The sequence below is a fragment of the Sus scrofa genome, chromosome 8 (assembly GCF_054392235.1).
Source record: "Sus scrofa isolate SSC_HxYL_T2T_F1_AM1 chromosome 8, Sscrofa_HxYL_maternal_Yorkshire_Landrace_v2.0, whole genome shotgun sequence".
In the NCBI taxonomy this organism is placed as follows: domain Eukaryota; kingdom Metazoa; phylum Chordata; class Mammalia; order Artiodactyla; family Suidae; genus Sus; species Sus scrofa.
In genome coordinates this window covers 102,784,166-102,801,762 of record NC_139390.1, presented here as the reverse complement: position 1 = coordinate 102,801,762, position 17,597 = coordinate 102,784,166, and the positions used below count along the sequence as shown (strand labels likewise).

General features: G+C 36.9%; 1 protein-coding gene across 2 annotated transcripts in view; it reads left to right on the top strand.

Annotated features, from left to right (window-relative positions):
• Nucleotides 1-14,238, top strand: part of LOC146400960 (uncharacterized) — a 285,838-nt gene extending 271,600 nt beyond the window's left edge. For both annotated transcript variants that reach the window (XR_014813052.1, XR_014813050.1), the window contains one exon: nucleotides 14,191-14,238. The gene's annotated coding sequence lies outside the window, so the exon portion shown is untranslated. The remainder of the gene's footprint in view (nucleotides 1-14,190) is intronic.
• The last annotated feature ends 3,359 nt before the right edge of the window (nucleotides 14,239-17,597 follow it).

Sequence of the window (17,597 nt, the reverse complement as noted above, 5' to 3'; positions counted from 1 at the left end):
CATTTTTTAGCAATGAAGTATTTTTCAATTAAGGTATATACACTGTTTATTTTAGACATAATGCTATTGCACACTTAATAGACTAAAGTACAATGTAAACATAATTTTTTTTTTTGACTGCACCCATGGCATATGGAAGTTCCTGGGTCAGGGATCGAATCCAAGCTGCAGCTGTAACCTACACCACAGCTGCAGCAACACTGGATCCTTAACCCACTGCACTGGGCCAGGGATTAAACCCTCACCACTGCAGAGACAAACCAGGTCCATAACCTGTTGTGCCACAGTGGGAACTCCTAAATATAACTTTTTATGTGCATTAGCAAGTCAAAAAATTTTTGTGACTTGTTTGATTGCTAAACTCACTTTATGGCAGTGGTCTGGAACTGAACCTGCATTATCTCCAAGGTATGCCTGTAGTGGTTCAAACTAAATAGCTTATTTCTAGCATAAAAAAGGAAGTCTGAAGGTGAATAGTCTATGCCATGGACCCAGGCTGCTTCTACTTTATGTTTCTTCCATATTTAACTTGTATTCCCAAAGTAACACCATGGCTCAAGATTATATCCATTGTCTAGGACTAGAGAGAAAAGAGACAAAGAAGATGCATGGCCTCCAGAAAGTCTGCTTGGCACTTCTACTCACACCTTATTTGCCAGAATGCAGTCATGTATGTGATCAACGAGCAAGGGAGGCTGGGAAATGAAGTCTGTTAGTTAAGTGGCCATGTGCTCAGCTAAAATGAGTTCTGCTTTTAAAAAAGAAGCAGAGAGTTGATATTGGAAGGGAAACACTACCTCTGCCACACTGTTAAGACCCAGATCTTCTGTGTTGGATCTGAGCTCAGGCAGTGTCAGTTTGTGGAAGACACTGGACATTAAGAACTGTAATATTTGGGGGCTCATTCTACCACTTACTTGCTGTGGAACCCTGAGCAACTGACATACCCTCTTTTCACCTGAGGTTCTTTACCTAATGGGAGAAAGAAGGCAATATCTAATGTACAGAGTTTCCTGATGACTAGGAGGTAATATTAATTAAAAAATAGAGCATCTAGGTGTTCCCGTTGTGGCGCAGTGGTTAACGAATCCGACTAGGAACCATGAGGTTGTGGGTTCGGTCCCTGCCCTTGCTCAGTGGGTTGACGATCAGGCGTTGCCGTGAGCTGTGGTGTAGGTTGCAAATGCGGCTCGGATCCCGCAATGCTGTGGCTCTGGCGTAGGCCGGTGGCTACAGCTCCGATTCAACCCCTAGCCTGGGAACCTCCATATGCCACGGGAGCGGCCCAAGAAATAGCAAAAAACCAAAAAAAAAGTGTAAAAAAAAAAAATAGAGCATCTAATAGTATTTGGCATGTGAGAGGTACTTAGTAAATATGATTTTCTTTATTTGTTATAGTTTCCCCAGCTCTGTCTACTGTATTTTCTTTTTTTTACTGGTTTGTCGTTGTTTTTAAAACAAAATTTTGAAATGGCCTGTTAATCACCATCTCTCCATGTCCCCTTCTCCACCAATCCCAAACTCTGAGCTTAGGGAGCTGGTTATGCCTTAAAATTCCTACAACAGTAGGGCGAGCTGGAAGATCATTTCTGGGTGGCTTAGACATGACCTGGACAAATGCCCCTTTCAGGATGGGACAACCAAAGGACTGATAAATTGCATAGCTGCCATGCAGTGATGGTCACAACCTTGATTGTACAGGTTGTGTTCAGCACAGAGCAGGGCCCAGTCTCTGGGAGGGTCTGACATCTGGCCTTCTGGTATCCTTTTATATCAACTGGAAGAAGGAGGCTCTTTTCTAAAGGGTCTACTCTGAAGGAGATATTCATATGCCTGTAGGGGCCCTATTTTCTGATTTCCACAGAGGAGTCTTCCTCATAGGCATTGTCTCCTGCCCATCCCCCACCCCCAATCCCTGTCAAAGAACATGTAAACTTCAATCTCTCCTTTCTTCAGTGCCTGGCCACCTTCCTCCAAATATCATCCAAAAGCATAGGCTCCTCTCTGCTTGCTCAGTATGGACCTTTTACTGCTGCCTCCATTACCTATGAGTCATGAGTATGCATAGTGGTCACTTCGTTCTGACTTTTTTCTTTGAAAAAGGAAAAGGCAAAAACTTTGTGGCTTAAAAGTAGAAGTGTCAAGATGGTGTTACAATTTTAGCACCAAAGTCTGGAGAAATGCCTCAGACATGGAAAGCATTAAAATATAGAAAGCTAGTTTTCTAAAATAGTTTTATGGCACTGATTTAAATGGTTTGGATTTTTCCCCTTTTTTTTAAGGCTTATTTTAAAGTTTATTTTACTTTTTTTCTTCTTTTAATTGTAATCAGTCATCTAAAAGACAGCTGGGAGAGGCCTTTGGGAACAGTAGTTTTTAAATGGTGATGAGATATCAAAGTGACTTTAGGAAGGAAAAAAAAAAGGAAACTGCAAGTACAATGACCCAAAACAGTAGCTACATGCATGCAAGGAGGTATAAAACTCCAGAGCTTAGGTTCAAGGCCCTTTCCCATTGCTTAAGGGCTTGAAAACAACGAAGAAAATTCTACAACCCCCAAACAACACTAGTATAAAAAATCTGTCACCCAAAGTCTTTCTTCCCAGAGGAAACGTGTCAAGGATATTTCTAAGTTAATTGGACAAGCAAAAGTGACAATTCTTTTTAGATAACTCTGTCCTTTGAAAGACTTGTGGGTTGATATCTCTAAACCAGTCTCGAACATATTTTGTCTTATTTTGTGCTTAACAAAAATATGTAGCAAGTCACAGGTATTTTCTAATTTTTAATGTTTTTAGAGCTAATTCTTTTGCACTACCATTGATTTGTGGTCTCCTGCTCTAGATGGTGCTAATGTTAAAAGTCACATAACCCTAACTCTTGCAACACTTTGGAAGTCTACCTAAGGGGCACTCTGTCATTGTCTGCAGCTTCATGAAGAACTTGTGATATTTTTCTGTCTTGTTCCATCATCTTCTCATTATATTAATGAATGCCACCCACAATGAAAAAGTAACATTTTGTGAACCAGAGAAAGGAAAATAAGGTAAGATTCTAATATTGCTAGCCATTTCTTTTGGCTACATATTAGCACCTGCAACATATGCCATAGCATTTCCCGTTTCATATAAATACAGCCTCAAAAAGTGCTCTTTTTTGTCCCACGCCTACATTGCAAAAAGATAAAAGTCAAATTTTTAGTTTAAAGTTCATTTTTTTTTTTGTAAAATTTATGTAACCGACTTGTGAGAGTTGGTATTGTAACCAGAGATAATTCAAGTAAAAAAGTCTGGTTATGGTATGCTTGAAAAAAAGAGTAGCAGACAGATAAATGTAGAATGCAGCCTCAGTGATAAATGACTCTTTGAGCAGAAGTGTCAGGCAGTTCACAAAGCATAAAGCAAGCTGTAAACAGCATCAGGCAGAGGGCAGTCCTAATATGCATGTTGTTGTTTGAAAGGCCTGCAGGGCATCAATCATTTCAGTTACAATACACAGATACATAATACAGAAAACCTCTATGATAACACCTAACAGAAAGGAAAATTGACAGAATTGACATGTGTATAAACAGATTTCAAAGACACTCCAAAATGTATTAATTTGGATGGTATGGCATTAGGTCTTAAAGAAAAGATAATGGGCTTCAGGGATCATCTGTTCCTTCATTCATTTAGCAAAGATTTATTGAGTTATTATTAAGTAAGTGCATCCTGGAATCACAAAGATAAAGAAAATATGGTTCCTGTAGTATAAATCTCAAGTTTTATTAAAATAAATGCCATCTACATATACTCCACAGATAGGCATTCATATGTGCACCAAAAGATAGCACAAGAATTTCATTAACAGCACAACTTGTAATTCTCCAAACTGGAAATAACCCAAATGCCCATCAACGACAATGGATAAACTATGGGGAATTCATACAAAGAAATACTAATCTAGCAACAAAAATAAAAGCACCTACAACAATACGGATGAATTTACCAACAATGTTGAGCAGAAGAAGGTCTATACGAAAAATTCATAGTGCATGATTCTATTTATGTAAGGTTTAAAACAGGCAAAAAAAAAAAAAAAAGTGGTGAAAGAGCACAGAATAGGGCTTGCAATGGGATAACAGCAGTTTGAAACTGGTGGAGAACAAAGGCGGTTTCTGGGTGTTGTTTTGTTTTCTGATATAGGTCATTGTGATATAGATCACAGCTGTGATCACTTGGTGAAAATTTTTTTATCTATATCACTTCTGTGCATTTTTGCACATTTTTATTAAAGAGTGTAGTGAAAAGTAAATGCCAGATATTTTAAGGGCTATATATTAATGTTTGTCAATTGTTGGTAATGTTTCCATCCTAGAATCTATTCTTGGCCTCTCTGTGACTTGCCTCAGTTTTCCCATACTGGGCCTCTGTTCAAAACAGATGAATATTTTGAGATATATCTTGTTATTAAAGACCTTCAAAGAATTAGTGCTTTTTTTTTCCAATTCTGAAAAAAAACACAAAACACATTTTGATTCACTGATACTTAACTAGCTATTCTAGAATGTTTAGGATGCTGCTAAAAATTTGCCCTAAAAGAAAATTAGTGTACAAAAACTTGGCTAATATTTTTTTTTTTTGTCTTTTTGTCTTTTTTGTTGTTGTTGTTGTTGTTGCTATTTCTTAAATCAAGTTCAGATCTCAAATTAATAGTTATTTGATGCCTGCCTTCTTCATATTAAAAACCTATGAAGAGGCTTTGTCAGAATTTTAGATTCTGAGAGATATCTGTTTTGGGCACAAGAAAGTCACATCCTGCCAACAACTGTCTATTAGTTTTTGTTTATATGGGCAGAAACCTATATGAACCCAAAATGTGTCATTGAACAAGGTTAAATTTTCATATGGTGTTGGGAGAGCACCACCATTCATATTTGCCCAGGGCTAGGACCTTGAGTTGACAAGTTTTGCTTATTTAAACTAGTAAAGCTCGGAATTTCCAGAGTGCCATGAGTATGTTCTCAGAATGAAATGTACTTTGCAGGCATTCTGGAGGAATAAGAATTCCTTCTGTTTCATAACTAAGTGGCCTGGCTTGGGGACTCACACTTTAACTGAGTGAGTTTAATTACAAATGGTATTTCACCAAGCACAGAGTTCAAGAACTAGAAAATGGTGTGTTACAGAAACAGCAAACAAGAAAGAAATAAATAGTCCTTCAACAATAGTGAATTATGACACAGAAACAATACTGAAATAAGCCAAACCTAAACCATGGCCACATGTGTCCTTTAAATGCTACTACATTGTTTGTTTTAAAATAGAATGAAAAATTCTCAGCTGTAAATCCAAGGAGCAGGTGGACTGACAGCAACATCATATTCCCCCAAAAGCTCCAAAGCACCCATTAAAATATATTTAATTGTGGAAATTTTCAAACACACACAAAAGTAGACAGAAAAGCATAATAAACCCGTATCAATTATGCAGTCAACCTTTAATCAATCTTGTTTCATCTATCCCCTCCATACATATTTTTCCTCTTTTCTCTTTCCTTCCTTTCCTTCTTTCTGTTGAAAAGTTTTAATGAAGAGTCAGATATTATGTCATTTCCCTTGTAAATACTTTAATAAAAATCTCTAAAACATTGAAAAACCACATATCATTATCACGCCTAACAAAATTATGAATAATTTCTTAATAACTAATACCCGGCCATCTGCAGATTTCCCTAGCTGCCTCAAAGATGTATTTTCCAGTTGGTTTGTTTGAATTAGGATCCAAAAATTGTCCACACCATGCCTTTGTTTGTTATGGTTCTTAAGTCTCTTTTATTCTATAAGGACCTCCCCCTTCCTATTTCCCTCATTTTTTTCTTCTTATGCATCAGTTTGTTATAGAAGCTGGCTCATTTTTCTTCTGTCAGATGTCCCCCATTCCGGATTTGGCTGTTTCCTTGTGGTTATTTAACTCGTTCCTCTACCCCACTAAAAAGAGATAGTTCGGCCTAAAGGTTGATGAAATCAGGGATTTTTTGGTTTTGTTTTTGTTTTTTTTAGCAAGATAGCCATTTTAAATCTTAAACTGCTCAGTCTGCTGTAGTTTATTTAATATGCACTTGGACTCTGCATAATTTCCCTGTTTGTAACTCTTATTTTATGAGGTACTTTGTTCTATTAGTGGTCACCCAGCTACCTATCAGCAGAGTTGAAGATAGAACCTAAATCTTCCCAGGCCTCTTCCCTGGCCCTTTCCATCACAGAATCCTTCTGGAAGGAGAAGAGCTCCCTTTCTCCATTGCTCACATCTTCTGTAATCTTTTGAAACTAGAACCCTGCAGCAGTCCTGTGCCACTCTTCCCAGTCGGGGTCTCACAAAACCTACAGCAAAAACAATGTTTATGTTGTTGTTTCAGCTGAAATTTTCTTCATCATTCAGCAATTTCTTTCACAGTATTAAATAAAACTGCATTCTGGGCCAGAGGAAAGCAGATTTCTAGTAATTGACTATCATTTTTTTTCTTTTTCCTCCTGTACAGTTTTCCATATCAGCTTGTCATATTTTCATTGTGAATATCTTAATTACTGTTGCTCTCCCTAATATTAAATTGCTTTTTTTTCCTCCAAGCTGGCAAAATGTTGATCATTGTTGAAGTCAGAAAATAAGTAATGGGGTTCAGTATAACAATCTCTCTTTTAAAATAAAACAATAAAATGGAAAACTATTATTTTTTTCTCCTCTCACCATGCCTAAATCAGGTGTCCAGAAGAGAGCAAAACCTTAAGCTGGGTTATTTTTCACATTGACTCAGAGGTTGTGGAAGTTGTTTTTTGGATTGATCACTAAAACGAGCTTTGGTGTAGAAATGCCACTGCATTTGATGCTATTAATTAGAACTGAAGTCAATTATTGTGATATTAGCCTTGCCTCTGTGGAAGCCTATGTGTTATCAAAAACTGCACTTTATCTTCAAAGGCACCCAGTAATGGATATGAAGTCAATGTTGTTCTAGATCAGGGTTGGGGGCACGGTTACTGCATTGCCAAAGGGCTGAGGGAAGGAGATTACAAGGCACCTGTCTGAGCTCTGCAGGGTTCTGTTGAAATGAAGCCATAAAACTCATCAGGCACAGTTTTTCAAATGAAAAGAAGCATGCCATTTTGCATGCAATTATGTACCTATTAAAGCAAATATACGAGCATTAGAGAAGCATTATACTTCTTGCCTGATACTGAAGATCCTTAAGACCTCTGCGTGAAGAAACTCTCCAACACTAGAGATTGGGAAAGGAAAAAAAACAAAACAAAAAACCAAGGCACATTTTGTGTATATTCAATAATCAATGGATATTTTAAGAATTAATTAAAACTTTCATGATATTTACAATTTCTGCAGTATATGTTTTATTGTTTCATTCATTTGTTGCATTTAAAAAATCTTTAAATGAAAGAATCTCTTTGCAGGAGAGCAGTCAGGAAAAATAGAAATATTTATCCTGTCCTACCTCAAGGGAGGAACTATGAGAGAAAGGAAAACTGGTTACAGCTGCAGAAAGAGGTCCTCTAGCCAAATCCCAAGGTGCTTTGTAAAGAGCAAAATATATTAGCCGGGGATGAAAAAAGCAATGGAGAAGCAGGTAGGAAGCTTTAACCAGCCTGAGATCTAATCATTTCCTCAGTAGGTGATGGATTTAGGTGGTAGTCCTCAACTCTGGCTGCACATTAGAACTTCCTGGGGAACTTGTTCAACATACCCATGCAAAGCTGGTATAACCAGGTGGAGGTAGGGCCTGGGTGTTTTAAATGCTCCAAAGTGTTTCTTCTGTGTTATCAAAGTTTGGAACCACTGAGTTAAGGTCTTTCTCACTTAATATGTTTATTTTTGCAAGTTCAGCATCTGAAGATGTTTCTTTCTAGTTTATTATGTGCAATTACTATATCCTGCTGTTACATGAATAATGACCCCTTAGTTCTGTGAGTCACTGTCTAACTAGGCTTTAAGTGTAAGAAGCTAAGAAAAAATATTAGCACACTCGAATTTTTTAAAGAAAAAATAAAGGGTACATTTGAAAAACAGTTAAATACAATTTAAAAAATACCATACTCCCTTTTAAGATAATACCTAAAATTAAAGAAATCGTAAAAACCAAATTAATCCCTAATTGTTACCAATTGATGTTTATCCTCAGTTTGGTTATTTATAATCAGACTTCTTTAAAATGTTTCCTGCGCTCTCTTAATCCTTATCTTAGAGATAGATCTCTTCATATTAAACAATAGTATAATCTTAGATGACTGCTTTCATCCAAAGGAAGTTTCTGCTTTTTGGAAAGAAAACTGAAATACTTGTCCATTTTCCCATACCCCTTTAATTTCCTTTTTTATGTCTTTTTTTATGTGAGTTTTAAAAATGTGATGCACTTTTTTTTCACCTTAACTGCCATAATACAAATTTATTTCTGATATAACTGCCATATAAAGAATGCATTTATTTGCTACAAAACATTACATTTTAAAACAGCATTTAGTAAAAGAAATTGTAGAGTTAAAAAAATTATCATTTAGAATTCCCACTATGATGCAGTGGGTTAAGAATCCAACTGCAGCATCTCGGGCAGCTGCAGAGGCACAGGTTAGATCCCTGGCCTCGTGCAGTGGGTGTTGCATAACTCCCAGCTATGGCTAGCATTCAATACCTGGCCCAGGAACTTCCTTATGCTTTGGGTATGGCCATAAAAAAATAAATAAATAACTGTTTTGCAACCATCGTAGAAATAATTGATTCAGCCCAGAATCATCAATGAATACTAAAACCATTGAGTTCAACTTTGGCAGGGTATTTATTTTGTCTCAAAGTACTTTCCCACAAATTACAATGACAAAGGCAAAAATGGTAACCTTGTAGAGGAGAAACCTGGTGGACACTACCTTAACCAAGAGGGAGCACAGAAGAATGGACACACTGATACCTTATGTCTCCCAATGTGATGCACTGAGAAGGACACAATATCACCTGAGTGGTATTCCTGCCAAAAATGTGTTCCCTAAAACTAATCATTAAAACGAATCAGACCAACTCCAATTGAGGGACATACTATAATTGGCTCCATACTCTTCAAAACTGTTCATTTCATGAAAGGCTGAACTGTTCCAAATTAAGAGACTAACAGGAGTTCCCCATTGTGGCTTAGTGATAATAAACCCAACTAGGACCCATGAGGATTCGGGTTCGATACCTGGCCTCTTTCAGTGGGTTGGGATCCAGCATTTCAGTGAGCTGTGGTATAGGTCACAGACTCCACTCGGATCCAGCATTGCTGTGGCTGTGGTGTAGGCCAGCAGCTGTAGCTCTAATTCAGCCCCTAGCCGAGGAACCTCCATATGCTGATTTGTGGCCCTAAAAAGCAAAAAAAAAAAAAAAAAAAAAAAAAGAGAGAGAGAGAGAGAGGGAGAGAGAAAGAGACTAACAAACACAACATTTGAACTAAACGCATGTCCTAGATTAGATTCTGGATAGAAAGATAGTTATCCTTTTCTATAAATGATATTAAGGAGGTGGCTGGAGAAATTCATATATGTATTATATAGTACTACATCAATGTTAAATTTCCTGAATATGAACATTGTACTGTATGTAGCTATGAAATATAAAGTCATTTATTTATGACATACATATTAAAATTATTTAGGGGTAAAGAATCTTGATGTTTGTAGTTTACTCAATAATGTTCGATAGCTCATCAAAAGTAATAATAAAATTTTATATATATATGAAGAGAAAGACAATTTGACAAACTGTTAACTGATGAACCCAGAAGACAGATATATGAAAGTTCATTGAACTATATCTGCAAGTTTTTTTTTTCAAAAAACAAAATATTTGGAAAACCTATATAAACAGCTTACTCAATAGCCTTGTAAAGAGAGAGACGTGGTTTTGCAATGGTCTAGTATATTTTCTTTTTTTGTCACCTTTTCCTTTTCCCCACTTTTGACTGCTTTAACAAATGTTTAAGGGTTTGAGAAGAGATGGTGATCAGATGTTAAGGGTGGGAGTTGAGAAATCTGATCAGATATCAAGAGTCAGGATTTCTCTCTAGCAATTGGGCTATACATGTCTAGCAAGGATGGGGGCCAAGGCCAAAGCCAAGGTGTGGTTAAAAAAAAAAAAAAGGCTCAGAGGAGCCTGTAAAGTTTGGTCAAGGAGAATTTTTGTCAATCCCGCCTCTCATTCACAGAAAGAAGACACATTCTTTCTTCCCTTAGGCAATATAAATCCATTTCTTATCAATCTTTTTTGTGCATTACGGACTAGCTGAACTCTCAGTTGAGACTTGGTAGTAGGGCAGCCAGTTGGGCTTGAAACTTCCTAAGATGGTGGAGTGAGGACAGAAGTGGTAATGCTGAATTTCCTGGTTTGTAGTTTGAATGTCTCTGTTAGACATCAGTGTCACAGTTGATTATTTCCTGAAGCAGAGCATGGAAAATGTGGATTTTCTAGAGAACTTTCTGAGTCGCCCACACAGCAGCAGCTCCAGGTGCAAAGGTTTCCCAACATCCAACTTCATCTTACAGGGCTTCTTTAGGGACAAGACAAACTAGAATTCCAATAAGGATCTGGGCAGTTAGATTCTAGTTCTTGGTGGCTCTAAGGCAGGCAAGTGGGAGAAAAATTTGAAGCACTAATTTGGAGAGTTGTAGCCAGGTATTGGAGGAACTAGAAGTGAAAATTTATTAAGGACTGATACAGTCTGCAATACAGCAGGATCCAATTTAATTTATAGGTAGAGAGCAAAACCTTGCAGACAATGAATAGGACCCAAACCTGATAACCCATAAGAGTGCTAAAGTTTTCCTACAATTTCCTATAGTTTATGAAACAAAATTTCTCTATATAGTCACCCTCCTTTTTGGTTCTTATTTACAAAATAAATCTGGTCTCAGTAGAACGGGCCTGATTATTTACATAATTTCAGCAACAATGTAATTGACCACAAAGGCTTTTTAAAATCTGTTCTGAAAAAAATAAAAAATAAAAATAAATTAAAAATAAAATTTTTCTTAAAAAATTAAAAAAAAAAAAAAAGGAATTCCCGCTGTGGCTCAGCAGAAATGAATCCAACTAGGAACAATGAGGTTTCAGGTTTGATCCCTGGCCTTGCTCTGTGGGTTAAGGATCCGGCATTGCCATGAGCTGTGGCGTAGGTCACAGACTTGGCTCAGATCTGATGTTGCTATGGCTGTGGCATAGGTCAGCAGCTACATATAGCTCTGATTCAACCCCTAGCCTGGGAATTTCCATATGCCATGGGTGAGGCCCTAAAAAAAAAGTTAAAAACAAATCTTTTCTGCTGGAACATTTTTTTTTTTTTTTTTAGGGCCTTAACTGCAGCATATGGAAATTCTCAGCCGAGGGGTCAAATTGGAGCTGTACCTGTCAGCCTATACCACAGCTCACAACAACTCCAGATCCTTAACCCACTGAGTAAGGCCAGTGATTAAATCCATGTCCTCATGGATACTAGTCAGGTTCGTTACCACTGAGTCACATTGGGAACTCCTGCTAGAACTTTTAATAAGGAATCTCAAAAGACTTCTAAAAATCTCTTGAAGCTAGAAAGCCAAACCAATAACTCACCACCAAACTGCCTGCTATACCTATCGATTTAGGAAATTTCCTCTATTCTTGAGGTCCTCAAAATATCTTAGGGTTCCTGGACCTGTTAGGAAGTGACTTTTTTTACTTACCTGTAAGACCAGGAACTGTCTAAGTCAAGTACCAGGCTAATTTTCCCAAGAAGTCTTTGTGAGCTTTGACTCCATAAAGTCAATCTTAGTTCCTTAAAACTGTCTAGTTTTATCTGGCCATGTCTGACTCATTCATACCATTCTCAAATATGAGAGTCTAGTCAAAGATTGGTTATATAACTTTTTTTTTTTTTCTTTTTAGGGCTGCACCTGTGGCATATGGAAGTTCCCAGATTAGGGGTCAAATCGGAGCTGCAGCTATACCAAACCTCCAGCCTATACCAAAGCCACAGCAACACCAGATCTGAGCCACATCTGTGACCTACACCACAGGTCACGACAACAGTGGATCCTTAACCCACTGAGTGGGGCCAGGGATCGATCCCACATCCTCATGGATAGTAGTTGGATTCTTAACCTGCTGAGCCACAATGGGAACTCCTATGTAACTAATACTTACAATTATGTTTTATTACAAAAAGGACAGATTCTTAATTGAATTCATGCAAATAATTATTTTGCCATGGAAATATTCATTAAGAATTTCTTAATTCTGGAGGAATCAGGCAGGGAGAAAAAATAAATGTTCAATTTCTTTTATAAAAATATAATTATTAAATTATTGTGGGTTTTGCATAGCTTGAGAGAAAACAGAATGGGATATGTTATATCAGAATATAGAACATTAAAGAACCAGCCAAGTTCTAGAGAAAAAGCCACAATTATCCTTAACCAGATCATTCAATCCCGTGTAATTAGTTTTTCCCCTGCTTGATATTAGGTTGGCAGTTTTATGAATCTGTCAGCTTCTCAACTTTAGTTCTAGAAATTCTCAGTCATTTCAGTGGTATGGTCCCAAAGTTATTTAAGCAATATTTAGTGCTTAATTATTTGGTGCAATATGTAGTGAGAAGCCCATATCCCAGAGTATGTCACATTTTTCCCCATGTGTTTCTGAGTATCTCTTTTTACTGAAGATGAAGAACTCTGACCTGTAGTTAATTGCAAACAACTTTCAAAAAAATATGGGAGTTCCCGCCATGGTTCAGCAGAAACAAATCTGACTAGGATCCTTGAAGATGCAGGTTCAATCCCTGGCCTTGCTCTATGGGTTAAGGATCCGGCATTGCCATGAGCTGTGGCATAGGTCGCAGACTTGGCTTGGATCTGATGTTGCTGTGGCTGTGCTGTAGGCCAGCAGCTGCAGCTCTGATTTGACCCCTAGCCTGGGAATTTCCATATGCCATGGGTGAGGCCCTAAAAAAACAAAAAATAAAATAAAATAAATAAAAATTTAGAAAAATCAAAGTAAAACAATAATTACTTGCGGATAACAAAACACTTAAAATGGCCATGGTTAAAAATCTTCACATGAGTTCATCTGACTGGAGAATTTGGTTATTTCTGTGGCATACAATATTTAAAATAATAACTGAAGAGTTCCCATTGTGGCTCAGCAGTCTAAGAACCTGACTATTAGCCATGAGGATCCAGGTTCCATCCCTGGCCTTGCTCAGTGGGTTAAGGATCTGGCATTGCCACAAATTGTGGCATAGATCACAGATGCAGCTCAGATCTGGCATTGCTGTGGCTCTGGCACAGGCTGACAGGTGCAGCTCCAACTCAACCCCTGGCCTGGAACTTCCATATGCTACAGGTGTGGCCCTAAAAAGCAAAAAAAAAAAAAAAAAAAAAAAAAAAAAGTAGTAAAATTATGACTGATAACATTATACTGGACATATCATGGACAGCAAGAGTATTGACAAGTTTCTATAAACTTCACATAATTTCTAAAATATTTAAATTAATGACATTTACCCATATAAATTTAATCTAGAGAAAGTTAAGCATCCCTTCTTACTTGACAACAATTTTCATGTCATTCAACATACAATAAACCTAATTATTTTTTAATATCTCTCTTTTTACAAAGTAAAAGGACAAAATCTTTGAGATTTGCCAGAGGCCCTCTGGGAAATCTCAAAGTCAGGTCAATGTCAAGATTTCATCTACTTTTTAATTCGGGGAGGCAAAATAGTCAAAAATGTCAAAAAATTTGGACATGATTAAGTAAGATCATAGATCACTGTGAAACAGTTTTGAGCCATCTATTTAACTAAAATGACAAAAGAATTCAAAAGTAACTATAGGAGGTCACATGATTGTAAAAAAAAGACCTTAGTTCTTTTAAAAAGTGAGAAGATTTGGTCCTCTTAAGTAATCAAAGATGTGATAAAGTCTAACATAAAGCACAAAAAATTATTCTGATAAGACAAAAAATCTTGTTTTCCTAAGCATGATACAAAAAAGGTAGAGAAAAACATTCTACAATCTCTTATTCAAAGCTGATCAATAATCCAAGAAAATTTTATCATTTTTAATAGAGAAAAAAAACAAATTCTAGCTTTGCATCAGTATACTTTTGATATCAAGGTTTTTTGTTTTTATTTTTTTTATAGAAAAATCTTATAAACACATCCAGTCTGAGCCAGCTTTGACCACATGAGGTAAGATTTCTTTTTGGCAAACTTTCTACATTTCATATTCATTCAGCTTTTGTGCTATACTTTTCTTCTTTCTCATATTGGAGCAACCAGTCTTTTAATTTAGTACAAAATTATTCTTTGTTCTTAACAAAACTATATCCTACATTTCTTGCATTCCTTTCATGCAAAGTTGTTTTTCTTCACCCTTATTATTTGGAGTACTTTATTTACATATACTTATTATGATTCTTAGCCATTAGTAATCTTTTTTTGGCAGAGAAAATTACGAAGTAAACAATTATGATTGTCACATACCACTACTCTGTAGACTAGCAAATTTTATGAATATACAATTTGTATTAGTCAGGTGTCTCCAGAGAAACAGAACCAATAGGATATACATGACATATATAAGAGAAGATTTATTATAGGAATTGACTCAACAGTTAAGGAGGCCTAGAAGTCCCACAATCTGCTGTCTACAAGTTAAAGACCAGGAACGTATTGGTATAATTCAGGCTGAGTCTGAAGGCCTGAGCATTGAGTGGCTGATGGTGTACCTCCCAGTCTGAGTCTAAAAGTACCAGAACCAGGAACCAGCAGTAATGAACCCAGCTAGTATCCCTGAGGACATGGGTTTGATTTCCAGCTCAGTGGGTTAAGGGTCTGGTGTTACTGTGAGCTGTGGTGTAGGTTGCAGACACGACTCAGATCTGGCATAGCTGTGGCTATGGTATAGGCTGGCAGCTGTGGCTCTAATTCTACCCCTAGCCTGGGAACTTCCATATGCCAAAGGTACAACCCTAAAAAGACAAAAAAAAAAAAAAAAAAATGGGAAAAGATGGATGTCTCAGCTCAAATAAAGAGGGGGAATTCATTTTTCCTCCACACTTCTGTTCTTTCCCAGCCCTCTTTGGCCCACTAGCATTAGTGATGGACATCTTTTTTGCTCCGTCTACTGATTCAACTACTAATCTCTTCCAGAGACACCCTCACGGACATACCAGGAAATAATGTTTTACCAGTTATGTCAATATCTCTTAGCATACAGTCAAGTTGACACATAAAATTAACCATCACACCATCTCATAATTTTTGTCAGTATATACCTCCCCATAGTCCTTTTCCATGTGGCAAAAAGAGCATTAACAGACCCAAATACATTTAGCTTCTCTTGTACCATATAAGAGGGCAAAAGTATGTAAATGTAAATTTATGCTTAATAATGAATATTTCAGTAATTTATCTTATTTAGAAATGATCTATATATTTAACACATATCTGTTACTGAACTTAACATAGCTCTAAGGTTACAAGTTACCAAAAAGATTTTGGGAACTATTTTCAAGTAGACATACTATTAAACCAAGTTAGTCATCATTTCAAGTTATTTACCTGTTACCTATTTTTATAGCATATGCATGTTAGGCAAGTATCACAAAAGCAAAACTTGTAAAAGTTAAATACATGGGTTTTTTGTTTTATTGCTGTGCTTGATATGCATGAAGTAATAGATAATGGATATCAAAAGTTTATACTGCATCCTTACTTGTTCATTTGTTCCGTAGGTTGAATTTATAATTTTTTATAATCTTAAATATCTAGTAGATTGTAATATTACCATATTTGACTAGTAACCCAAGTAAAATAAAAGGAATACTTAATGCTGAGACTATGAAAAGGTTTTGTTGTTGTTGTTGTTGTTGTTGTTTGCCATTTCTAGGGCCGCTTCTGCGGCATATGGAGGTTCCCAGGCTAGAGGTCTAATCAGAGCTGTAGCCACTGGCCTACACCAGAGTCACAGCAATGCAGGATCCGAGCCGCGTCTGCAACCTACACCACAGCTCACGGCAACGCTGGATCCTTAACCCACTGAGCAAGGCCAGGTATCGAACACGCGACCTCCTGGTTCCTAGTCGGATTCATTAACCACTGCACCATGACAGGAACTCCTGTTTTTGTTTTTCAATGGCTGCACCCCAGTCATATGGAAGTTCCCCAGCCAGAGATTGAGTCTGAGCCACAGCTGCAACCTATAGCTGAATTCTTTTTCTTTTTTTTAAGGATCAATGGATTTTATTCTTTTTTTTTTTCTACTTTGACCCAGTCACTCTCACACACACACACACACACATTCTTTTTCTCACATTATCCTCCATCACAAGTGACTAGATATAGTGCTGTACAGCAGGATCTCGTTGTTTATCCATTCCAAAGGCAGTAGTTTTCATCTTTTAATCCCATATTCCCAGTCCATCCCACTCCCTCCCCCTCCCCTTGACAACCTGTTCTCCAACAAGTCTGTTCTCCAAGTCCATGAGTTTCTTTTCTGTGGAAAGTTTCATTTGTGCCATATATTAGATTCCAGATATAAATAATATCATATGGTATTTGTCTTTCTGACTTATTTCACTTAGTATGAGAGTCACCAGTTCCATCGATGTTGCTACAAATGCCATTATTTTGTTCTTTTTTATGGCTAATTAGTATTCCATTGTGTATATATACCACATCTTCTTAATCCATTTATCTGTCAGTGGGCATTTAGGTTGTTTTCATGTCTTGGCTATTGTGAATAGTGCTGCAATGAACATGCAGGTGCTTGTGTCTTTTTCAAGGAAAGTTTTGTCCAAGAGTGGGATTGCTGGACCATATGGTAGTTCTATATTTAGTTTTCTCAGGTACCTCCATGTTGTTTTCTATAGTGGTTATACCAATTTACATTCCCACCAACAGTGCATGTGAGGGTTCCTTTTCTCCACACCCTCTCCAGCATTTGTTAAGTGTGGGCTTATGAATGATGGCCACTCTGACAGGTGTGAGGTGGTACCTCACAGTAGTTTTGATTTATACAGCTGAATTCTTTAATCCACTGTGCTGGGCAGGGGATACACAATGTCCTGAGCCACTGCAGTCAGATTCTTAACCCACTGCACCACAATGGGAACTCCAAAAAGTAATTTTTTGAACCAGTGATATCAAACTAATCTTATTCATCAAAGATTTACTCAAGTTACATGAACTTCAAAAACATTTGAGTTAGTTTTTATATTTTTGAGAGTTTTAGGAACATTTTATTTATATAGGTGCTTACTTATCTCTAAACAAAATTAAGAGCTACTTCATAGGATATTGTAAATTAATTTGGTAATACCTTCCAGAGGTAGCAAAATATTACATATACATGACATATATACATACCTAAAAGTACAGACACAAATAGAAACCAAATAACTTCTATTCCAAAATCATAGCTGTGAGTCTGATAAAATAATGTAAACTCATTGGTTTATGTGAAATAGTCAGGGCTCATCTTTGCTGTACTTTGTATTTTTAGCTGAATTGTTTCTAGGAAATGAGGCAACTTAAGATTATTTACT